Source organism: Mustela erminea, chromosome 2 (assembly GCF_009829155.1).
Source record: "Mustela erminea isolate mMusErm1 chromosome 2, mMusErm1.Pri, whole genome shotgun sequence".
In the NCBI taxonomy this organism is placed as follows: domain Eukaryota; kingdom Metazoa; phylum Chordata; class Mammalia; order Carnivora; family Mustelidae; genus Mustela; species Mustela erminea.
In genome coordinates this window covers 92,880,567-92,906,971 of record NC_045615.1, presented here as the reverse complement: position 1 = coordinate 92,906,971, position 26,405 = coordinate 92,880,567, and the positions used below count along the sequence as shown (strand labels likewise).

Sequence of the window (26,405 nt, the reverse complement as noted above, 5' to 3'; positions counted from 1 at the left end):
CAGGCCATTCAAAAAAAAAAAAAAAGACAATAACTACCTAAATTCTGAGTTCAAAGACTGTACCACGTACTTGGGATTTAGCTGGAGAGAGAGAGAAAGGCTAACAAATACAAACGATCTATGATGAAAAGTGCAAGGAGGAAGCAAAGAGAGACACTCACTCTATGCTATAGTGGGACAGGGTTTGGATAGGAGGTGGGCATTTGAGTAGAACCTTGGAGAGTGGACTGGATTCTAGCAAGTGGAAAGGAGAGAGCAGGGCATCTCAGGGGAGGCCTGGGGAGGCAAGAGAACATCATCAAGGGCTTGACTTTAGGATAGAGAGAGTAAACCGCCCCCCCTGCAGAGTATCATTACTGGTGTGAATTTCAGGCTCTAGGACAGGTGGATGGGAACTACGAACATGGGCAGGTGGTCCTCATTTCAGTGTGTTGACAGTGATTCTCCACCAATGCTTCCAGTGAATTCTGCAGAGTAACCTCTCTGGCTAGCCACTTACCATGGTTTCTTATCAATGAAGTCTTGTAAAGGTAGGGTTCCTCCCTCTTGTTGCCTTGGAAAATGTCATTGTTAAACTCCACATGGCTTACTTAGCGTCAGTTGTGAGATGTATCTCCTCTTATTCTTGCTGAGAAAGCCATTTAATCTCTGGATTCAACCTCAGAGTCCATGAAGAGTCTATGAAGAAAGAGTGATTTAAGGTTTTAGAGTGTCCACGGTAGCATTGAGACATCAAACCATCTTTCTGGGTAGACTTAGTTCAGTTCACCCAGAGGCATAGAACATCTGAGCTGACAAGGACCTTAGAGACCACTTAATTCAGTTTCTCAAACTAGTCACACAATCTTTGAGATCTGTGAGTTTTCCACAGAATTTTTAAATTTTGAGTTTTTACTTAGACAATGATCTAAAAATATCAGGCCATATTCTAAGTGACCATCTTAATACCAAGTCCTCTACTTTCCAGACATGATGGTATTGATGATCAAATTGGCAGTAAGCCTTATGACTTTGATTGTGCCGGCTGGTGAATAAAGAAGAGAGGTAGGGCGCCTGGGTGGCTCAGTGGGTTAGGCTGCTGCCTTCGGCTCGGGTCATGATCTCAGGGTCCTGGGATCGAGTCCCGCATCGGGCTCTCTGCTCAGCGGGGAGCCTGCTTCCCTCTCTCTCTCTCTGCCTGCCTCTCCATCTACTTGTGATTTCTCTCTGTCAAATAAATAAACAAAATCTTAAAAAAAAAAAAAATAAAAAAAAAAAGAAGAGAGGTAGCCTTCATATGGAAAAAAAACATTTGGATCAGTTGAAGACCAGGTGATATTATGAAGTCACATGTGAGCAAAGATTTAATGAAATTTCAATAGAAATGCCTTTCTTGCCTCCAATATCCTCAGTTAAACTTTGGAGAACACTGTTTGATATTACCCACCCGTTGTCTTCTGTTATATAGATTGGGTTAATTGGCTGGGTGTAGTCAATAATTTCAAAATGGAGAATTTGCATTGGAAAGAGCTCAGATTCATCCAAATGGGAAAGGAGACGGAAGATGGCTGAAGGAAGAGAGGAAATAAATGAGTCTTTGGAGCCTCTGAGAGAGTGTGGGTAGGAAGTTGAGGGAAGAAAAAGGAAATTGAGGAGGAGAAAAGGAAAAGATTTAGGCCAGTGTTGGTATGAAAAGTCTGGAAAATAAAAGGAGTAAAGGAAATGGGGTTTTAAAAAGAGCTATTCACAGTTATAAATGGGAACTTCTTATATATTCTGGGACCCCACAAGAATTAAAACTTTCAGCTAGGAGCTCAGCTCCATGAGGAATTAAGTAGTGATTGTGTTAGTTCACATCTTTCACTCGTACTATCTGTGTGAAATTTTAATGAAGTCTGAGTTTTTAAAGCTTTTAGGGGGCTTTGGATGGTTTCCTTACATGGCAGAAGAATGGGGGTGGAGTGAGGAAGGGTGAGGTAGAGGAGCTGGCAAGAAGCAGGCTACACACCAGCGAAGTATGTGGCAGGGCACAACTCATGAACATTTATCCAAGGAAAAGATTAAGATATAACTCAAATAGAAAGAAAAGTCTGCTTAGCTTGGGGGGATTTTGAACATGGATTGGGGCTCATTAAGTAGATGACCCTTAGATGGAAAAATCTGCCATTTCAAGTTCATTTTGAAGCCCGGTACTTGTCATGTTCCCGCTGCTGGTGGCTAGTTCTTCGTATAATGGCATTTTTCATTTTTAGGGACTTTAAATAGAAGAGCAGAGTGTTCAAAACCACTGAAACTGCTCCAGGAGGCTGTAGAGCTTTCAAAGAATGGCTTTCTCCAAGGGGAGGGAATGAAAGAAAGCCCTTCTTTTCCTAGATTTTTTAAATTGGAGCCACTATGCTTTGTACTTTTGGGGACTCCGTAACTGTCCATAGTTACATGATTGTTCTGTAATCCAGGTAGGCTGACAGGGCTAGTTTATTCCACAAGTTACCTCGGTCGGAGTGATAAAATGCTTGGCACCGATGCCTATACCAGTTCTGTTTACCATGGAATGGAAGGATGCTTTGAAACTGGCCAAGAACTCAGCAATAATATAACACTATACTTCTTAGATAGCTACATGAAAGTTCATCAGATTCCTCAGCAAGTTATGAAGTTACTTCAAAGTTGGTGATTTTTTTTTTTAAACTATGGTTGATAGTTCTGGTGATTGCTTTTTTCTAAAATGCAATCAGAAGACCCTATTAAAAAGCTACAGAAGAAACTCATTCTTGCTAGACACAATTATGTGGACATGCCCAGTTTTTCTTCTTTCTTTTTTAAAGCTTCTGGATTTTTATGTTTTTGGAACAGTAACACATATTTGTTAATGAAATGCCTACAGTAAGGGATTGGTATTTCTCCAAATGCATGACTCCTCTGACTACTGAGATTCTAAACACTGGAAGCAATAAAAAAACTGTTTCAAATACTCTTTGTCTTTGTCTGGAAGATATTTCAAGATATTGGCCAAAGGCAAAACCTTGTATAAGGATGTTGCAGACTACTTTATCTACTCTTTCTAACATTATAGCATGCTGTGATGTCATTTGATCTCTATTTTGTCCAAGCATACCATTTATGTCTCCATCCACTTCCTGTTTTTTTTTTTTTTTCCTCCTCACTCTTCTCATTAGCCCATGACAAAAAGTAATGGCATTTGGCATAATTTTCATCATAAATATATATTTAAACATTGTCAATGAAATTAAAAAGCATTTCTTGCTCAAATAACTATAAGTTGGCCATCTAGTTTGATATTTAATTTATATCAATAGGTTATAACCAATATGAAAACCAAAAATTTTAAATTTATAAGTTTTTGCAGATAACTTGCAAGCCACTGAGAATATATCTATAAAACCCAATGCTCGTTGCTAACCCCATATCCATTTTACCCTTTTTCCTTGGAGATTTTGATTTTTTAAAATTCACCTACCCAGATTACTTTACGTCAAGGGGTACCTCTTGGCACAGTTCTGACTAATGAGAGAGAAACAGAAAATTGTTAGAGATTTCAGGGAAAGTTTTGTATTTCTTTTCTCCTTTACTCCCTCTTTTCTTCTTCTTGTCTGGAATTTGGTTGTGATGACTAGAGGTGCAGTAACCATCTTGCAACCATAAGGTAGCAAGCATGAGAACAAACCCCATATGCTGGGATGGTAGAGTAGAAGGATAGATAACCTTGGTCCCTGAAGACATCGTTGAGCCACTTTATCAGCCCTGAATTGTCTACTCCGAGATTCTCGTTGTCAAGACATCTATTTGTTTCAGTTACTATAGAAAGGTTTTCTGTTATTTGTGGCAGAGTACAATCCTAAGTGATATTCCCAAGTTGTTTGAATTTGTTTGTAGTTGTTCTTTCTTCAAGGAAGGGAAGGAAACAAGGAAATGATTGATAGGCAGCTTCTGTATTTGACCTTTCCATTAAGTTATATATCATTAATAGCTACCCTCCGTACCATTTCTGAGTCAACTGACTCCAGTACCCTTCTGATTTCCTGCTCTTCTGCACAGCACCATCTAATGACTTCAAACTATGTGTAATGAGAGTCAGGGTTCAGGGTAGGAGCTAAGCATAATGGATGGTTGTAGTTTCCACATGCTATCTAATTGGACACCTGGAGTCACTGATATTTCATTAAAAGAAGCATTTTGTGGCTGATTGTATGTAGCTACATTATTTTATGGCATGTCCATATGTCATGCTCTGTTTGATTTGCATATCATATTTTTTCTACCTTAGTATAGTCATTATTTACACATTTAATATTTTATTAATAGTCCTCAAACCTGAATGGATGTAAATACTGACAAAAGGTAACTAATTGAGATTTAATCATAGTGATTTAGGACTGTAGTTGCTCCATTTTGAATGAACTATTATTGTGTGCCTTTGGTTATATTAATTATTAGGAATATTAAGCATTCTTATAGCTATTACATGATAATTCTCTTATCTTTCCTGTTTTGAATTTTCTAAAAATTCGAGATAACCTTATTGGAAATGCATACCTTGAAACTACAACAGACATACTTCATTTTAATATAAAATTTTGTTATTCAGTTAAATAAAAACCATAAAACTTAGAAGTCAGATCTGATGGTTGTCGTTTCCTCTTTTTAAAAGGGGCACGTATCAGTGACAGGTGGGGCATAAGGAAGGTTCCGGCAGAATGCTTATTTTGTCATCAGAGAACAGGATGAAGAGAACTCAGGGCGAAGGCAGGGGGCAGGAACTGGAGATAGTGGATTTGCTCTCCATAATAAAGCAAGGGGAATTATTTTTCTGTTGCTGTGAGGGAAGAAAAAAGGGAAAGAATGGGGACGGAGCAAATTAGTGAATGTCTGGAGGCTAGCTTGTGGAAATATTTGAGAACTTTTTTTTTCATATAGAACAGCTTTATTGAGGTATAATTCACATGCCATAAAATCCAGTCTTTTAAAGCAAGCAATTCAGTGTTTTTTTTTTTTTTTTTTTTTTTTTTTTTACCATATTTATGGTGCTATGCAACCATCACCGTTGGGTAATTTTAGAACATTTCATTACTCTCAAAGGAAACCCTATACCCACTGCAGTCACTCCCTGCTCTCCCTCTCCTCCTGCCCTTGCTCCTGGTAACCACTAATTTAGCTTTTGTTTCTATGGATTTGCCTTTTCTGCACATCTCACAGAAATAGAATTGTACAATACGTGGTCTTTTGTAACTGGCTTCTTTCACTTAGCATAGTGTTTCAGGGTTCATCTGTGTTGCAGCATGTATCAATACTTCATTCTTTTTTCTTGAGGATACTATTCCATTGTATGAATAAATTATATTTTATTCATCCTTTCAGCAGTTCATGGGCATTTGGGTGTTTCTACTTTTTGGCTATTATGAATAATGCTGCTGCAGACATTTGTGTGCAAGTTTTTGTGTGGACTGACAAAGACTTTCTCCTTGACCAGCCTTTAGTTGGGCTCCTCCAAGCCCTCTTCTTAACTTGGCCATGACCTTGGCTCTGTCTTTGTCAGGCTTGCGCAGCCCCGTGGTAGCAAGAATCCTGTTAGCTGAGTTGGCCAGAATCTCCCCACCCTTGATGTCTGATGCCTCCTAATAAGTGCTCAAGTTTCTCAAAGCCACTTTTGATATATAAGTCCATGATCTGCCTTCAGAATAATTCTGTTGAATTAGTTTAGCAAGAATCCCTCTACCTTTGATGTCTCCTCCTATCTTTCCATCCACTGACTCCTTCTGTTCTGTTGGTAATTGATGGTAAATCCCCAGATGGTCTTGCTAGATTTGGAGTTGAGCCCATTTTTCTCCCTATTGCGATAGTCCTGACAGCTGTAGCAGTAGTCCTGAATAAAGTCTTCTTTGTCATTTTAGCAAGTGTCAGAATAATTTTTCTTTAACAGGACATATATTTCCATTTTCCTTGGGACTATAAACAGGAGTGGAATGGCTGGGTCATGTGATAATTCTATATTTAACATTCAGACTGGCTGTATCATTTTACATTCCCACCAACAACACATGAAAGGTCCAACTTCTCAGGGGACGCCTGGGTGGCTCAGTTGGTTGAGCGGCTGCCTTCGGCTCAGGTCACGATCCTGGGGTCCTAGGATCGAGTCCCGCATCAGGCTCCTTGCTTGGTGGGGAGCCTGCTTCTCTCCCTTTCCCTGCTTGTGCCCTCTCTCTGTCTCTGTCAAATAAATAAATAAAAATCTTAAAAAAACGGGGCGCCTGGGTGGCTCAGTGGGTTAAGCCTCTGCCTTCGGCTCAGGTCATGATCCCAGGGGCCTGGGATCGAGTCCCGCATAGGGCTCTCTGCTCAGCAGGGAGCCTGCTTCTCCTCATCTCTCTCTCCGTCTGTCTCTCTGCCTATTTGTGATCTCTCTCTCTCTGTCAAATAAATAAATAAAATCTTAAAAAAAAAAAATCTTTAAAAAAAAAAAAAAAAACAATGTCCAACTTCTCTATACCCCTGCCAATACAAGTTATTGTCTGTTGAGAAATGTTTTAAGGCTAGAAAAGCCAAATAATTAATTTTTGAATTTTGTGGCTTTTCGGTGATATTATCTCCTCTGACCTAATGAACCTTCAGTGATGTCTTCTATGTGGTAAATGGTGTGTGTAGTGGGCTTAGGGAAAGTGTTGGGTGGAAACCTGGTCCTGGGAGAAGAAATTGGGGCCACGAGTGAGACTCAGTTGAGGCTCCCATCAGCGAGAGATCCAGGGGGAGAGCGTTCAGAAACCTGTGGAGCTTTGGGACAGGCTGTTTCCTTCGGTATTGGGATGACACCGTTAAGACTTGTGGAAATAACATGTGAAAGAGTTTCTGGTGACTCCTATCTGCCCAGTGATTTACTTTTTTCTCTTGTCTTTCTTTCATGAAAAACAAAAACAAAAACAAAACAAAAACAACCCCCCTCCAAAACTTATAATAATATTCTACTTGTAAAAAAAAAAACCACCACGTTTGCAATTATCCTTAAAACAGAGACCCTCTCTTCTTATGCTGACTGAAATGAGTCAGTCAGAGAAAGACAATTAGCACATGGTTTCACTCCTATGTGGAATATAAGAAGCAGCACAAAGGATCATAGGGGAAGGGAGGGAAAACTGAAAGGGAACAAATCAGAGAGGGAGACAAACCATGAGAGACTCTTAGCTGTAGGAAACAAACTGAGGGTTGCTGGAAGGGGTAGAGAATGGGGGAATGGGGAACTATGTGATGGGCATTAAGGAGGGCACGTGATGTGATGAGCACTGGGTATTATACACACCTGATGAGTCACTGACCTCTACCTTTGAAACTAACGGTGTACTAATGGCTAATTGAATTAAACACAAAAAACAAAGACCCTGTTCCTGAGAAAGGCACCTGACCCACATGTCTTAAATAAAATGACCTTAATTGATCTACAACATTTTGTCTTGGTAAGTTTTTGTCTATCTCGTTATACTGTTGGAATGATTACATTTACCACAAGAGGTAGCAAAACTGAGATTAAGAATGACTGTTTTGCACAATATTCAGGCACAGTCTAACTCTCTGGTTGACCGTTCTGCTCTCAAAGGACAGAGAAGGAAATAAGAGAGAAGAACAAAGGCCCATAGGAATGGGAGTGAGCGCCCTCCCTTCCACATGTTTGCTTTACCAAATGTGCTGGTATGTGTGCGCGTGGACGTGCAGGCCCCGGAATGTGGTCTCTAAGCACCGCGTGTGCAAGATTAGAAAAACTCTTCATAAACCTCACGATGCTCTCCACCGCTGCGGGGTTGGACACACAACAAACACAGTTGATTGATTCTCCCAGCTTCTGCTCGCTCTGTTGTTAAAAGCCTCAATACCTAAACAGCTTTCTTTCTGTAATATATATTTTTTCATAAGTCAGACACGGAACATTTATTTTCTTTTGAAATAGGCTCTTTTACAGACAAAATGTTGTAGATCAATTACTTCATTTAGAAAGATTTGTCTTTGCAGAAGTTGGAGAACGACAACAAAAGAACCTATAATCTTATTGATTAAAATTATTAACCGAAGTAAATTTTGTGTAGCACTGAAACTCGTGCCTTTGAAGTAAGAAGTGGATGATTTTCCATGAAAACACAGAGCTTTTAATTAATATTCATAACAATTGATATGTATAATTTTGGTCACTAGAGGACTACTACAGTTTCTCATTGATGCAATAGAAATATATTGAGGACAACGGAAAAAGTAATTAACAACTGAATATGAGGGTCATAAAGTTAAATTATTCCCTAGTTCATAGTAAACTCTACATGCATACAGAATTATTTTCTGAAACTAAGACAATACGGAATGTCATGTTTTTCTTCTCTAAATCGTGTTTAATGCTTTTCTTGAACACCGATGACTCTGGGTGCCAATAAGGATAATTAAATGCTGAGGGGATCAAGCGTGAGTGTGGAGAGGAATTTAGGAAAAATGTTAAGAGATATAATAATAGATAAAAGAAAAACTCTGCTCTACTTAAATTCCCTGCTTCTGAAATGTAGATAGTGTTATTTCAACTAAAAAATCTGGAGCATTTGAGTATTTGAAATACTCATGTGGAACTCTCTGATCTGATTCAAAAAAAATCAGAAATCTCCGATCCTTTTTCTATAACTGACTTAACTGGTGAAAATCAATAAGCTATTTATGTGTTTGTAGGCCAGCAAATAAATACTCATTCATTTCAATTTAGTTCAGTTCACCATAGCTAGAGAGTACCTTGTTTTGTTTGTGGTTTCTGGTGGTTCTGAAGGACTCAGTCCTTTTCAGCAAGAAGCCTAGGAAGAAACCTGCGCATACGATCAGGGCCACCTACCGTGTACGGCACCCACAAGCATTCGGCATCTTTTCCCCCTTTGGTTTCCGTTCTTTTACTATGCTTTTTGGAATAGTGTTTTGACAAACAAGGATGAGAGATAAAATGTAACTTGGGGCCTATGACAATGCCTGTTTGAGAATGTGTTCTCTTGTTAGATGCAGGTGGAACTCTTCGTTCCTAGATTTGCTAATTACACGATAAAAACAGTGAAAAGGCATGATTCTCCGAGGCACTAGATGCCACACCAGAGGCTGGCTATGCAGAGATCTTCTTACACGGACTGTAATGTGCTTAGAATCAAGCTGCAGCTTTTAAAGCATAATATCTAAGAGAACTTAGAAAAGTAGCGACATGTGTTTTGCAATGTGTATATATATATATATATTTTATGATTCTAATCCTTCTCTCCCAGAGAGGAGCTTCCTTGTTTTATTGAACTCCATGGCTCAAAGCCCATGTAGGCTTTGAGCCGGAAGTGGAGGAGGAGCCGTGGGATTGAAAGAAGCCTATATATGTTAATTTTGAAAACCCAGCATGCTTGTTGGGGGGTTGGAAGGACCACCGGTAGGCGGCTGTGGTCTGAAGGCCGAGGCTGCCAGCCTAACGTGGAAGGCGGTGCACACTCATCCCTGACTCCTCAGGCAAGGCTACCCTAGCGATTCTCTCCAAGAGAGCCTTGCTCCTCCTTGTTCCACACCGGCTCTGTCTCTTAGAAGGAAGTGAGGAGAGGTTATAATACAATGGAGGAATGAGGAAGGAGATATCTCTACGATCTTCACCGGGGCGGCAATAAAGAGATATATAGCCTATAGAGAATCTAAAACCGATGATAAAACCGACTGTGAGTTGGTGTGCTTCTTGTCACCACGTCCCAGCAATTTTAAACAATGCCCGTGGTAAAATACTACCCCTCCCCCTAAAATAAAATACGTGGTTGGTTGGAGTACTAAAAAATTGCTGTGATTATTGTCAGTTTTATGGAATATCTAGCAACCAATAAAACACCATTTTATCACCTCTCTTTTAATAAAAATTGCATTCTATGTGGAAGTTGATTCAGAGGAGTCCCGGCTACATGGTAGGCTCTGACACAGGCCAAGACAGCTGCAGGCATTGGTTTGGGGAGTAGGTCTGTTCGGGCTTGGAACTGTCTGAGCCCCCTTGGAGCATAGCTTTTGCCTCCTGGCCTGGTGGTACTTCATATTCCTGCATTTAAACAGGAGGTGAGAAAGTACCAAGGATAACACACCATTGTGAAGATGAAGAAAGGAATTTGGGTTACCTTAGTTCTGTCATGCTTTGTGACTGTGTGGAGTTTTTGTGTTTAATATTTTAAAGGGGAAGTGGAGTATGAATTGCGAGCTGTACTGTTTTTGTTTGGTAAGAGCACCTTTTCATGCATACCTGCAGTATTTTACTGACTTTGAATACTATCAGGAACATGAAAATATATTCTTCATTATTAAGCTGGTAATTTCCTAAAATGACAGAACACTGTAAGAAAATAATGATTATTACAGAATAGGATTTTATTGAATGGAGGAAAAGGGGATATTAAGGAATGATCTGCTCCAACTGTTAAATACAGCAGTTTCCCCGCTAGGCCCCTCCTTGCTTCTATTCCTCTGTCTTATCCCTGAGGAGAGTAGAACGTTGATATTGTTCCTGTGTTCAAGGCGGTATTTAGACCTCATGCCCTCGGAGCTTAGATGCTAGCCAACGTAGGGAATGTAAATCATATTTCCTCACATCAGCATTATATAGACATTCAAACGAAGGGTGTGCTAAGGCCCAAATTAATGTGAGATTAATTCACTCTTTCTGGTTCATTCCACAAGCTTTCCTTGAGGACTGTGTGTCTGGCATTTTGCGTATACTGAGAATACAAAGATGATTGCACCTAACCCTATTTTGTGGAACTCCTAGTCTAGTAGGAGAGACAGACACTGAAGCAAATAATTGCAAGACAAGGTATAAACAGAGAGAGTAGAGGATACTGAGCAAGTAATTTGCCCTGTTGGGTTGAGACGGGATGGTAGTTTTATACTTGTTTTTTTTTTTTTTTTTTAAGGAGTGAGTCTTTGCCAATGAAGACAGGACAGAACATTGCAGGAAGAAGGAATAGATAGGGAAATAGGGAGGCATGGAAGCCCATAGATTAGGGAAGTGTGAGCAGTTCTCTGTTTAGCGGGCACAGTCAGTGAGCAGGCTCAGGAGACAAGGCTGACTGGGTGGTAGGGACTGGGTTTCATTCTGAAGTCTGGATGGGGCCATCAAAAGAGTTAGAGAAGAAGGAGGACTTGATCAGACTCACTTTGGAAATAGTGCTCAGGTAGCAATGAATCAGAAGAAGGAGAGGCCGAGGAAGGGAGAAAAGTTATTAGGCATATTCTCTGCCTGCAAACAAGGTTGGGCAGGTGACTGGCACCAGGGCCACGGAGGAAATATCAGTGGATGGGCCCCAGAATGACACCCCATTTCTAAACCTCCCCTTTCCACAGGTGATACACTATCAAGTGAACACCATCAAGCATGAGTGATTCTGCCCTGAATGGGCTGCTTCAGCCTAAAAATTCTAAATTGCGTATGCCATTCTGTATAAATTTTATTATATTTCTTATCTGTTAAATTAATCTGGTTTAGCTAATAAAATAAAAAGTGGGGAGAATATATGAACTCTATATGAATCTATACTCTGGTTTCTTTGAAAAGTAAATTTTAAAAAAATTACTATTTTTAAAGTTACAAATGTAAGTGATTAATTAGTATTTCAAGGAGTTCCCATAAAGGAATTCCCAGCCCTGCTCAGTATTAGCTGTTCTCCTGGGATTTACTGTCATATTTCCAAATCACTGAGAACATAGGTCTGGCCTGCCTCCTGTTTGTCTTCATGGTATATGTCTGATAGTCAGGAATTTCAGACGCGGAGTATAAGGGGCACCTCAGGGTTCAGTATTTAGGCTTGTGAGTAACTCTTTTTTTTTTTTTTTAAAGATTTTATTTATTTACTTGAGACAGAGAGAGAGTGAGAGAGAGCATGAGAGGGGAGAAGGTCAGAGGGAGAAGCAGACACCCCAGGGAGCTGGGAGCCCGGTGCGGGACTCAATCTCAGGACTCCGGGATCACGACCTGAGCCAAAGGCAGTAGGTGCCCTTGTGAGTAACTCTTGATTTCTGCCCACTCTTTCCTTCTTTCTCTGTACTGTGCCGGTTACCAGGAGACAGTGGCTTCTCGCTATGCAGAAGAAAGGCCTAACTGCTCTTGCTTCTCAGACTTCCTACTAATACCCAGAGTTGAGCCCTCTCCCTGCGTTCCCCCCTGTGAGATAATGGATGCCTGAAGTTCTCAAGCCTTTCCTAGTTTGGGGGTATGAATCGATTTTGTCTCTAGGCACTTGGCACTCAGCTTCCTCCTTACTCTGCTTCCTCGAGTAGCTTTACATCTTCCAAACACTTTGTGGATATTTCTCCTTCCCCGCTGTTTCTTTGACTTTGTGAATTGTGGATTTGTATCTGTTAAACATTTATTATTCTTTGGTGTGATTTTAGGGAGTAGAGGGAAATGCATGTGCTATTTCGCCGTGGTGAACCGGAAATCACCAAAAAGCAAATCTCCTAACAATAACAACAGCCATGACAATCAATTATTGGTTTAAACTATTGAATGAACTTTCACACCGTTCATTTCCTTTGATGCTTAGAAATCCCTGTGAGGATGTAGGAAGGGGTTAGTGTGCCTATTTCATGGGTTCCTGCAAATGGCTAAAGTAACTGGTCCGATTTCATGGGATGAGTTGGGGGAAGAATTGCGACCGCAACCTGGTTTTCTGACTCCTGGCCAAGGCTCGTTCTCTTACTCTGGGAGGTTTTCTAGAAGTTAATATTTTGAATAAAGCACTTTTATCTCTTTTAGACATGAAACTGCAGGTAATTTTAACAAGAAATAGGTCTGTTCTTTTCCTCCATGACTATTACAACTTTACATCATTGCATATTTCTACAGATAACCATCTTTTCAGCACTTGTAATGTACTATTTGCTGAATAGATCCTAAAAACACAAATTCTCCCTGTGGGCTTATGATCTAATGAGACATAGATGGCCGTAAAGGCAGAAGATGAATAAGGAGAAGTTGAGTAATTGTCCTGGGGTAGACATACTTGGCATCTGACATGGTGTTTGGAGGCATTTTGTTGTTCTTGAATCTTCAGACCCTCCCCCACAGCCACTTAATTATGGAAAAGACATTTAAGGGGAAGGAGGAAAGGATTTCTGAGGAGAAATTTTAAGGAGGTGGGAGAAAAAGGAATCACCATAGATTTGGATATGGAGCAAGAACTTAGGCTCAAGTTATGTGAAATAAAGCATAAACTCTTCTTGGTTTACACACGACAAAATAACCTACCTAGAAATGAAAGCGCAATTAACACAGGGCAGGTATTTCCAAATGTTTCATAAATGTTTATTTCAAAACATTTCTTCCTTATTTATTATCTCAAGAGTGTTATTTTGAAGACAGCTCCTAGATGGTGCAGAAACATTTTCAAGCAAAGATGGAAAAACAGTAGGAAGCTGGTTACCATTTGGAGAGATTTGTGAGATAATCACAAAATGCCATTTTTAGGGCAGTCTTTGAGGTTTATTAAGGTAAGGGACAAGGGAGGAGGTTGGGGCCTAAACAGAGGAACATTGGATAGGAAGGGACAGATTTCATCACACCAAGGATTCCAAACCATAAATTTGCAATTTGCATGGGTTTTCTTGTACTAGTGAATGTCTGGTTACATAATGGCTGTCCAAATTCTCTGCTTGCTCTTACTCTCTATTTCTACTTAACATGCAGTATTTTTCTTGGAACATTCTGGGGGCACAGCCTCTAGTGTCAGCCTATACCCGTCGAGTTCCCTTTTTGGAGTCCTTGCCTCATCATCATAGTTCTCCCCTAAAGCAGATAATGAGGAAGGACATAATGGGGCAGAGTGGAGAGCGTATGAGCTCAAGTATCAGACAAATTTGGCTTTGATGCTTGATAGTTCCACATAGCTCTATGATCTCTATGGTCTGGGACTAATTATGCCCTGTGACTCAGTTTCTGAATATGTGAAATGGGTATAAAGTAATATTTGCTATGTTGGGCAGGTTTCTTTAGGAGACTAAATGATATAATGAACATATAATGCTAAATCAGTGTCTGGCAAATAGTAGATACTCAACAAAAGGGAACCTTACTGTTAATATTAAACATGTAATTTTTAAGAGCCACTTTTAAGAACAAAATTTTATTATGCTCTATTTCCCCCCCCTCAAGTTAAAAACAAAGCTCAAAAATATGCCTAAGCCTTTTAACTCTAATCCTTTTGGGTAAGGCTTGAAAGCTAAAACAATCAAAATAGAAAATAGTACTAAGTTCATATTAGTACTGCAATGCTGATGTGAATTATTCTACCAAACTTAAACTTTCACCCAACAGCTAGTATATGTCACATATTATATATGTAGAAAGAATGTAAACATGAGTAAAATTAATCCCTGGCTTCAAAAAGCTCATTATCTCGAGTGCCATAAATCTTTACATATAATTGTGTTACAGTGTGATAAGTCCAATCTTGGGGGTGGAGTGTACCATTAGAGTACAAAGAAGAAATGGCTAATTCTAATGAGTAGCATGAGTGAATCTTCATAAGGTGATGGATGTGGTTTGGATGAGTAGGGTTTGGATGACATGAAGGATGAGGGGAATTCCAGCTGTAGGAAGAAACATTAACTAAGTGTAAGTGCTAGAAACTCATGTTTACAGGTAAGGCCTGGTCTGGCTACAGTGAAGTTTTAAAGACAGAAATGAATGGAGATGAAAAGGTTAGAAAAAAGATGTTTAGGTCATGTACTCAAGACTTTAAGTAACCTGTAAGAAGTTCCTACTTTAGTTGGGAGGTAATGGAAAGCCACTGAAGGTACTGGAGCCTACCCAGGACATGATCCAACTAGAGTTTAGAAGAGAGAGTTTTGTGGAAGAGTTGTAAAGTGCTGAAATAGAGTCAAGAAGTTTAATCAATTGGTCAGCTTCTGGGGCTGCTTAGTTAATGTCTGAGAAGTTTTAAGCATGGGCACCAGTGAGGACAGCATTAGGGAATGGTTACATGTGAAGAGATGTGAACATCATTTCAGAAGTAGAATCCATAACGCTGGATGACTAATCGGATAGAGGCAAAGAATTGTTGGCATTTGGAAATCCTTACTGTTTTTCTTAAAAAAGTAATACATCCTGAATGTAAAAATTCAAATATCATCAAATATAAAATGAGGCAAATTAAAGTCTCTCAAAGACACCCCCTGGGTCTTTGGGAGTATTTTGGGAGAGAAACTCCTACAAAGAAAAGGTATCTTTTTAAGACTGTAGGCCTGTATGTTGTATGAGGTGGTTACTATCTGGACCATGGGTCTGTATATTGTGTGAGGGTTGCTCTAAGATAACGTTTCCAGAAATGGAACCATTGGGCTAGGGAGTTACTTCTATTTTGTGAAGAAGCAGGTTAAGAACAAGGAGAAGAGGCACCACAGAGACAGTGTGGAAAAGAAAAATGGGTTGACTGATGCACGTGATCCTGGGTGAGCCAGGAAGGGCTAAGACTGTGATATAGAGTACCTGGTTAGCTGGGGAGGAGTAGTACCTCCTTAAGGCCAACAGGAAAGAGGGAATGGTGGCTAGAGGAATGGGAGCATTTTGACGAGAAGGAGCTGCAAAGTGATATTATCTATTATTTCCATGAATTAGTGACCAAGATAGTTGGCTAAGAATTAGTGGGGTTGGAAACATGGGGGTAAAAAGGGAAAAACTCATTCTGCAGGATAGAAGAGAGAATCAATCAGGAGTGAAGTGAAATACTTTCAAGCGACAGCTTGTTGGGGCCCAACTGAGGTTGTAATGCATGAATTGGTAGAACATCCAATATGCATGTAAAATCTAAATAGAGATGGGCTATCATTCTCCATCCTATAAAACCTTGAAAAGTAAGCCTTCAGGGTTATCCTGAAGGTCTCTTGAGAAGAAGGAAGAAATGATAACATACAGTAAAATTTTCCAAAAATAAATTTTAGGGTTTTTTTTTTTTTCTTTTTTCCCTTCCATGTTTCTTATTATGGCAGCTGCTACCCCCATCTCTCTTTTCACTTATAAAACCCCACCTAGCTTTGCTCTTGTCCTCATTTTCTGCTGTCCCTTCTTTCCCACTGCCTCCTGGAGCCTCTTAGATTTTTAACTTTACTTCTGAGGATAATTCCATGGCCTATTTTGTAGAAATCAATTTTATCTTTCTGGACTTCCTCCAGCTCCCTTCTCTCTTCATTACCTTGATCATTTCAGCAAATGCCCAGGGCTTGGGCATCACAAGCAGAGACTTCTCTTGAGAAGGAAGGGCAGAGGGAGATTGTGGACACTTGGTGTTTTAATATTTTTGCTTGACATGCAGCACTGCTCAGCAACTGTGGAGCAGCAGCAGAGAAAACTGGTGTTTGAGTTGATCCAATGGGACCTGGTCAAGCAAAATAGGTATTAAACATGTAGTTATCAAAGATGTATTTGAAGCTATAGAGTTATATGTGATCAACACATTTGCGAGCACCTGGTTATCATAGTTGATGTCTACGAATAGGTCAAGGGTATAGCATATATGAATTACTTTACATGATCTTATTCTCAAATGTTTATTTCACCATGATTTTATTTTCTATCACCTTCTCTGGCACCCCTCTAGGCATATTACAGATCTCTCTAGTATTTTGGACTGTTGAACTATTACTTTAGTTTCTAAACAGATTTCCTTTGACTGATGGCTTTTGTTCCTTTTGATCTTCAGGATGTTGTCCTTGACCATCCTTTCCCTGAATTGCTCTTTCCCCAGATCATAGTATAACTGGATTATTCTCATCCTTCAGACTCTAATCCGAATATCACTTCGTCAGAGGGGCTTTTCGGACGAGCTTATCTAAAAGAACACCATCCTTTCCCTCAATCTGTTTAGTTTGATGGTTTATTTGTTTGCTTATTACCACGTGTCTTTTCACTAGGATATAAACTCCACAAGGAATCTTTCTTGTCTCATTTACCACTGTAATCCCTACATAGTCTAGCCCTGTGTGAGGGACAAACATATTACTATCTCACTGTGAATGTGGTTTCAATTTGATGAATTCTTTATGGATGCTGACGTTGTTTATTTGGTAATTATGAAAGGTAAATTTTGATACTTTCTGCATTAATATGTTTATAAACTTATGTTCTTTTATTATACTTCTTTTTTAAAAAAAATTATTTATTTTGTTAGTAATCTTTACACCCAACGTAGGGCTTGAACTCACGACCCTGAGACCAAGAGTCACGTGCTCTCTGACTGAGCCAGCCAGGCGCCCCTATTCTCCTTCTAAATGAAAAGCCAGTAGATAGATTTATAGTCAATAATAACTGACAGTAACATTTACAGTAACATTTTATACTACTGCTATTAAAAAAGTTTTTGTGAATTCTATGATTCTATGATATTATTGTTCACTGTGGTAAAAAACCTAGATATGATATTAACCAGGGAATTGTTTTATAAGAGAAAGATGACTCCAAAAGGGAAGACAGTTCAAGAGGGATGGGCCCTAGGAAGGAAATTTGGAATGCCCAAGTATGGAAGGTATGGATGTAAGAGTTGTTCTGTGAACACAGGTTTTTAATGGAGACCGTTTAATGGAGAGAAGAGAAAAATATGACAAAGAAGCACAAATCATGGGCAGAAAAACTGCTAAGGTTATGAAAGGCAACAAAGAGATTCTTTTGGAGTTATGATAACAAAACAAGAAATAATCAAGAATTTCCTGCTTGTTAGAGATGGTGTGATACAAACAGATGAAAGGCAGGAGGGAGAGACTATTCAAGTTCTATTTAGATTCTCTTTTCTCTCAAGGAGAATATGCTTAGACTGGGGAAACTAGAGCAAAAATATTTAAATGCAGTTGCATCCTGTGGTAGAAGAAAAATAGTTTGATAATCTCTGACTACTCAAAAATAAAACCTTGATTTTTGATGAATGATATTATCCCAGGCCACTAAAAAACGTAGCACATGTAATAGTAGACTTTTGTTTTGGGTAGTTATTTTAAAACCATGGAGCAATAAAGAAGATCCAAATGATTAAACATGGGAAAATGATGTCTGTGTTATGAAAAAGGACAAACCTGTCAGACATGTGGATGTTCGTGTAGTTCTAGAAATACACCATGAATGCAAGTAGGGGGATTTGTGACTAGTTGAGTTCTATTCCCAGAGAATTTTATCTAATGAGTGACTTATTCACCTGGAAAGCAGTATTTAGAAACTTTTCAACAGAGCTTTAAATCTGTTTAAATTTTGTTTAAAATCTTTCTTGTACATTTTTTTTTTTAAATCTGTGACTTGTATTAAGACGTAGAAGTTTTGCTTATCAAATCTGTGGATGACAGAACCTGAGGGAGATAGATAGTATGATGGATGAGAATCATCATTCAAAGTGATTTCACCAGACTGGAAAGATAGGTATGATTCAACAAGGTAATATTTCAAGAGGATAAAAGGTTTTAGGGTTTAAAACAAAAACAGTTTTCTAAGTATCGTTGGGCAAACACACATGATGAAAACACTTGAGACATTCTGTTTGCCCTGACAAAAGACAATGAAAGTTTGCATTTCACGCAAGCATGTAATCTAGATCAAAGTTGGCAGCAATATCTATGATAATCTAACCATGTCTGGACTGTTGTGTTCACTGTAAGTGTGGTACTGACTAAACTGAATGGAAAGACAAGATAAAACTCTCACAAATCACCTCCCGTGTCGAATAATTGGGGGAATGCTGAACATTTAACCAAGAGAAGAGGACCTATGAGAACTTGAAGACTCTTTTTCAACATGTGAAAAGCTGTCACATGAAAGATAGGGTGGTATATATGACACCATAGAGTAATAGGTTATGGCAATTATGAATGTAATCAGTTTCCCAGGAAAGACTCATTGGAATTACTTATGAATCCCTTGGCACAATTTGCATTCCATTTTTGCCTCTTACACCTTTTTTTAGTATACCATCATCATCATACTACCTTACATTATATTGGGTCTTGTAAGCTTGGATAACATTATATTGACTTGAGTCTTATAACAAATGTGGGCGGGGCACCTGGGTGACTTAGTTGGTTAAGCATCTGCCTTTGGCTCAGGTCATGATCTTAGGGTTCTGGGATAGAGCCCCATGTAAGGTTCTCTGCTTATTGGGAACTTGCTTCTCCCTCTCCCTGCCGCTTCTCCTGCTTGTATTCTCTCTCTTTCTCTCTGTCAAATAAACAAATCTTAAAAAAAAAAAAATACAGGGGCGCCTGGGTGGCTCAGTCATTAAGTGTCTGCCTTCCGCTCAGGTCATGATCGTGGGGTCCTGGAATAGAGAGCCGAATCCGGCTCCCTGCTCAGCAGGAAGTCTGCCTCTCCCTCTTCCACTCCCCCTGCTTGTGTTCCCTCTCCCTGTCTCTCTCTGTCAAATAAATAAATAAAATCTTTTAAAAAATAAAAATGAGGGAGATAGTGAGGGCATTGTTAGCTTTCCTATTTTGTGGAGGGAGAAACTGAGTCTAAAAAAGGTGATGTTGCATTTTCTCTAAGGAGAGATGACTCATGAGTGATAGAATGCTAGCCAGAATTTTGGGTTTCTGATTCCTAGGGCCACTGCTGTTTCCACTAACATTTACTTCTAAAAATAATGCCTTTCTAATTAATTGGAACACAAGCATTTCTTTTTTTTTTTGGACAAGAAAAATGATCAGTTCATTCTCTTTCCAACAAGACTTTTTCAGTTGGCTACCTTGGGCATGTGGTATGCATACACTCTTAACAGTTACTAACTGAGGTGACACAATGCCTTGGGTGAAATGTACAAATAAACAATGAGATAGCACACTGTTTTAAAAAAATGGCAAAGGCTCCCTCTTAAAAAAAGCCAGGTTAGTGTTGAGAACAGAAAGAGCTTGAGAATGATTAGTTAGCATGTTTTTCCAATTATACATTTTTTTTCAGCACCATTTCCCTTCTTTCAGCAAATTGCTTTCTTTTGAAAGATGAATCACTTTAGAGCATGTAAATCCTCTTAGAGTATGTAAATACTATAGCAAAGACAGAGACAAATGTTCAAATCATTGCTAGTTGCCTATGTTTATAAATTATAACTCATGCTATTGTCCAGCTTCCAAAATGCTGGCATTCACTAGTACTATAATATTGGCCTTTTGGTGCATGATTCCCCCCAGTCTCTACTCATGTAGCCCTAAGCAAGCTACTTAACCCCTCCAAGTCACAGTTTCCTCATCTGTGAAATGGGTATAATATTTACAAAATAGAGATATGAAAATTAAATGAGATACCCTTTATAAAATACCTGGAGCAGCATAAGGGGTCTATACATATTAGCTATTTTTATTCCTTACTAGTTCTTGTTAAATGTTTTTTTCATTTGGGTCTAGTTGACATACCATGTTACATTAGTTTCAGGTGTACAACTTAGTGATTTGACAAGACTATATGTTACGCTGTGTTCACCACAAGTATCTCTACCATCTGTCCTATTGCTTACTAGTTCTTAATTAAGATTGGGGCAATGGTTAGGAAAAATAATTATTAAAGAGTTTGCTTGTTTAAAAATTTCTTTAAATTCAGTTTAAGGAGCATACACTGTGTTATTAGTTTCAGAGGTAGAATTTAGTTATTCATCAGTTGCTTGCCCATGTTTTCTTTGTGTGTGGGGATAGAGAGGATTAGTGATCCTAGATACACCTGTCCATTGGTGTTTGTTTATTTCCCTGGCACAGGCAGAATATGTGGAATGTTCATTTGTGCAGTCTCTGGCAGAAGCCAGACCACCAGCAGAAGTGCATATTCCTAATCTGTTTTGAAGCACATAGGGGTAGATGCCTTTATTATGGGGCTTCATAGCAACTTATCTTTCCGGAATGCACTGATATAATTTATGACTTTATTTGTTCCTCAAGAAAGGTAGGCTGGTAAAATGACTGAAATTTATACAAAGGCGAAGACCGAAGACAGCCCTCTGTTAACTGACTTGCTAGAAAATGACACTCTAGAGTATCACCTAGAACTTTTTCAGGGAAATTCAGCACTCTAACCATATAGGAAACTATGAAAAACAGAGCTACCCTGCGTGTGGTTGGTAAAAACAGAGCAAGAACCATCCTGAAATGTCAGGCATTAGTGATGAACTTAAATAGGGATTTTTTGTTGTTTGTTTTTTAAACAACAGAGTTATATTTTAGACATGACATTTGTAAATGAGCTCCCAACCCAAGTGATCACTTAAATATTTTTTGTCTCCACTGTGATTTTTCTGATAGCAGACACTGATATTCTGGATGTCTTCCTGGCTTGGCTTCTGACACAGTGACATATTTAGTATATTTTAGTCCTGGAACAAATCTTCTTTTTTTTTTTTTTTTTTAAAGATTTTATTTATTTATCGGGGCGGGGGGGGAGAGAGCGAGCACAGGCAGACAGAATGGCAGGCAGAGGCAGAGGGAGAAGCAGGCTCCCTGCCGAGCAAGGAGCCCGATGTGGGACTCGATCCCAGGACGCTGGGATCATGACCTGAGCCGAAGGCAGCTGCTTAACCAACTGTGCCACCCAGGCGTCCCAGAACAAATCTTCTTTTTCCATTTTTATGGGCCCATTGCCATTGCTCCTCAATGGTCTGTGACCTATGGGTACTCAGTGCACAGAAGAGTGAAACATTGTCCTCCAGAAAGCACCAGAATATAAAAGATTGTAACAATTTCTGATGAAGTTTGTGTAAAAGTGGTTGCATACTTCCTTGCTTTACTAAATAAAATGTACAGAACATAATTTGAACACTTGCTGGGAGATTCAGAATCATTGGAAACTGAGTCACTGTGTGATGTGTATCACGGGGAGGTTCTTAGGGTTTATTGGTTGGCACAGGCGGCAAGCCCTCTGATGTAACTGACCTCACTTTGCTGAAGTTGGCTTTGTCTGTTCCTTTTCCCGCTGCTGTACAGTCGTACTGCTTTGTTTGCTGTTGGTGTGACTATCTTTAATGGTTTCTGTTTCCTAACGTGCCTTTTTTAATCACCTGTGGGCCAGGATAAAAAATAAGCCCACATTTTAGAGCATAAAATATGGGACAGTGGGCACTGAATGAAGGTACACGAAGCCCTCCTACATGCAAAATACTTGAGTTTCAGTGTTCAGAATTTGTTACTCTCTTTCAATCATGAGACTTTTTTTTTTCTTTCTGTCCCTCTTTCTATGTCTTGGGTGTGTTTTGAATACCAGTTAGCTGGGTTTTTGAGACATGTTATGTTCCTCCATTGTTGTCACTTCCTGAACTTTTTTTTTTTTAACCGTCACTTTTGTTTGTGGCTCTGTTACAGAACTCGAGCTTCTGTCTCACATTGTAGTTAAGTAAGTCTGATGGAAGCTGTGAGTTCAGGAAGCGTTTGGGGAGTGAATGAAAGCTTCCCCTATTCGGTGCCATGTTAGGTTGTAAATTGTGTGAAGCGGGACGTTGTCTTACTCATCCCGGCTTCCACTCAGCGCCATGTGTACATTCAACGTTTGCTAAAGGACTGACTGAATAAAATTGCTAGACTACCCAGGACTGTTGGTATTGCATAACTTCCAAAGATTCCAAACATATTACTACAGAACTTTGTTACTAATGGTAGAAAGGTATAGGAGATAGGAATATATGGGGAAACATCACAAATGGGAGAGTTTACAGTAAAAAAAAAATTTATATTAAATGTCTACTAGGTATTACTGGGCATTCTAGAAATGTATTTCTCTTTTTCTTGGGTTGAAGGGTGGGAGTGGTTGATGCCGGAGGTTTGGGGAACAGAGGGACTTGGATTTAAGCTAAAACAGAGTGTGAAAAGGAAGTAGATCCACCAGGTGGAAACATCCTAGGACAGGGTAGACTCCAGGTCCTGGAAGAGTTGTTGCTGCTGTCACTCCCGTTCATCTTTCCTTAACATCTGTAGCTGCTAGAGAATCAGAGAGCTTTCACAAATCATTCTTTATAGTCTATGTGATTACTTGCCCTTTTCGGGAGTCACATCTCTATATCATTCCCTAGAGCTACTATACCAAATTACCACAAATTTAGTGGCTTAAAACAACATAAATTTATTATCTTCTAGACGTGTAGGTTAGAAGAATAACATGGGCCTCATTGGGCTACAGTCAAGGTGTTGGCAGGGCTATATTCCTTTGCGGAGGCTCTAGGGGAACATCTATTTCTTTGCCTTTTCTAGCTTTCTAGACTTGTGGTCTCCTTCCATTTTCAAAGACAATGGCTGATCAATTCCTTCTCACTTTATATCACGTAGACACAAAGTCTTCCACTGATCTCTTCCACATTTAAAGGATCCTTGTATTTACATTGGTCTTACTTACATAACCTATATAATGCCTTTAGATTAAGGTCAGCTGATTAGCCATGTTCATTCCATTTTGTCATTTTACCATGTAATGTAATAATATATCATAGGTTCTGGGACTTAGGACACGGATGTATTTGGTGAAGGGGCAATATTCTACCTACAGACTATAAAGAGCTGACGTTAAAGAAAATATAAAGAATGATAGAGTCTTAGGGTGGAGAAAATGAGAGGACAGTGAGATTTGAGCAGCGAGGGTTGGAGCAGCAGTGAAATGTAATGTAGTCCATTGTTGGAAAGGCAGAGGGCCAGTGATCAGAAGGCGTGTGACCAGCAGAACATGCACAAGTTCTTCATCTCTCAGACCCTTGTGAAACTAGCTGCTGGCCAGCCAATCTTTTCTGAGGATTTGGGTGGTAAGAGTTCCAACTGAGATGCAGCAGTGTCCTCAAATGAGAAGGTGGCACGTTTTTGAACAGGAATTTGAAATGAAAAACCCCAGAGTTCCTTATCCATATGGAATGCCATTTCCTTTTTTTTTTTTTAATAAAGTTTTATTTATTTATTTATTTTTATTTTACAGAGAGAGAGATCACAAGTAGGCAGAGAGGCAGGCAGAGAGAGAGGGGGAAGCAAGCTCCCTGCCGAGCAGAGAGCCCGATGCGGGACTCGATCCTAGGACCCTGAGATCATGACCCGAGCCGAAGGCAGTGGCTTAACCCACTGAGCCACCCAGGCGCCCTTTCCTTTTTTAATATTAAGGAGAAACTGGGAATCTCAGAAATGAAATAACCAAAGATAATTAATGACGAATTGAGATACAGAACCTAAGAATCCCGTTTTCCAGCTGCTCTCCAGGTATCATTTCACAATAAGTGGAACAGAATGAGTTGCTTCCGCAGACTTGATTCAAACAGAGGCATGAATTGCAGTGTAGATAATAGCTAATGTGATGGCAGGCCTCTCTCAGGAACTGTAGAGATTTCAGATCAATATGTAGTCAAAGAGTACATGGTGATGACTTTCTGAAAACTTGATCAATAAATATACATCACCAGGATCAGAATTTATTTAAAATTATGAACAGCCTGGAAGACCGCCAGTCTGTGAGTAATAACTCCAGGCAATCCAAATTCGTGCCAGCTTCCTCTGTTTATAGAAATTGCTGGAATCTCTGATGCCTGACCCTTCTGAAGTATCAGCTTTGTTATGTCAGTTTAGATATAGGTAAATTTCCTATGGGCATATATTAGCTTTATTAAAAAAGAGGCAATTGTCCAAAGGCCTCTGGGTGTGTGTACCCAAAACATAAAATAAAAGAATGAAATTAAATACTCGGGCTGCCAAACACCTCGTAAAAAAGTCAGGCCAGTCCAGCCTACTGAGGCATGCCAGATTGGCAGGCTTGGGCTTGTGTTTTTTTCCCTGAAGGTTCACAAACCTTTCTCCTGTCTGGTTGGACGGAGGAATGAATTACAAAGGCAAAGACCATCAGCAGCCTTGTTTCTGGGATTCATATCTGCAATCCTTTATTAGAAGTAGAATGACTGATGTTAATATATTTGAATGAACCGGTGGATAGGAGAAGCCCTCAGAGGGAGAATCTGGGTCTTTATTAAAATGTATCCACTCAACATTCTCTGATTTAAAGTACCACTTTATGGATGGGCTTTCATCCCTAGACTTCTTCACATTGTCCCTTCCACAAAGCCTGACACGATTCCCTGTCTGCCTTCTAAGACAATTACTCAGAGACCATATTGCTCTACATGAGTGATTTCTGGCCCAGAGTGAGTCTGCCCCACCCCAGTCTCCACTGGTGACATGTGGAAATGTCTGGAGACATTTTTGGTTGTCACAGTGGTGGGGAGCAGGGAAGTAACGGGCATCTCATAGACAGAGGCCAGTGGGCATTGCTGTGTTTCCAGACTTCACTTATCATCTACCACTTTCACTGTCTTTGCCAAACCCATATACCACCTGTGCTATTTTCCATAGAACAGTTTTTATCCCCCCAGATGGAACATTATTCTAAAAAAATTAAATATATTTTTAAGGAGAAACTTTATATTACTATCACAAACAGAACAATAATCAACGGTCATAGACGCAAAGCCCCGGTGAAAGTACTACATTGAAGATAGACCAGTGTTATTCAATTACAAGTTGGTACCTGATGGTACCTGATGCTGTCTTTTTGATAAAATGAGAGATTGGCGAGTTTTAAAGAAGTAGGAAAGAAAGAGAAGCACCAAACCAAGACTCTGTCCTTTGTTAAGTAAAATGGGTTGATGGATTGAAAGAGAGAATAGCTTTCTCCTTCTGTGATTCACTGGGATTCAGGTCCTTGTCTGACATCCATTTACTACTAAAAACCATCTTTTACCTTAGTTAAAGCTATTGTGAATACATGTCTTCCATTTTAGGAAACACTTTCACAGGTACTCTTCTGCCTAGAATCTTATTTTTCTGTTCCGTTGCCACAGATTTGAACAGCTGTTCCAAGGCTATTTTTGGATGTGGATCTCACAATGATGCATCCAGGTAATAGCTACTCAGAACCAGGGCTGTTCCTCTGAATCCAGGAAAATCAGAGAAATCTTAGATGGCAAAGACATCTTGAGTCTGTTACTGCCGAAGAATGACAAATGCTCTCAAGGAGTTTTATTACCCACTCCCACCCCATTAACAAGACCATCTAAAATGTACTCATAATCCTTTTTGCAGAATTAAAGTGACTCTGTTTCAGAGTGCTTATTAATGTAATTATTTGGGGTCATCATATTCTAAAGCAGAGGACTAAATTCTCGGATATTAACTGATTGCACATTAAAGGTTCCAGCGCACATCAGTGAGTTAGAACCATTATGCACAATACCTACTTTTGGTTCTATGCTGTTATATTGTGAATCAACTTGCAGGGTAACATCATCTTTGCAAAATGCAACATACATGGTAAGTTATGCTGCTTCCCAGCCGCTTTGGCAAAAGGATGGAAAACTGTAACCAGCACTTGAGGCGTCTGAGTTCCTGCTTGCTGCCTGGTGCCGTAAGTCAGAGTCTCTTAGTCCAGGAGACTGACATGGAGA

At 39.5% G+C, this 26,405-nt stretch overlaps 1 long non-coding RNA gene across 1 annotated transcript in view; it reads left to right on the top strand.

Annotated features, from left to right (window-relative positions):
* The window catches only part of LOC116583525, an 89,014-nt gene extending 63,026 nt beyond the window's left edge, over positions 1 to 25,988 (top strand). Inside the window, exon 4 of the long non-coding RNA XR_004282765.1 lies at positions 25,803 to 25,988. This is a non-coding gene — a long non-coding RNA (uncharacterized LOC116583525). The remainder of the gene's footprint in view (positions 1 to 25,802) is intronic.
* The last annotated feature ends 417 nt before the right edge of the window (positions 25,989 to 26,405 follow it).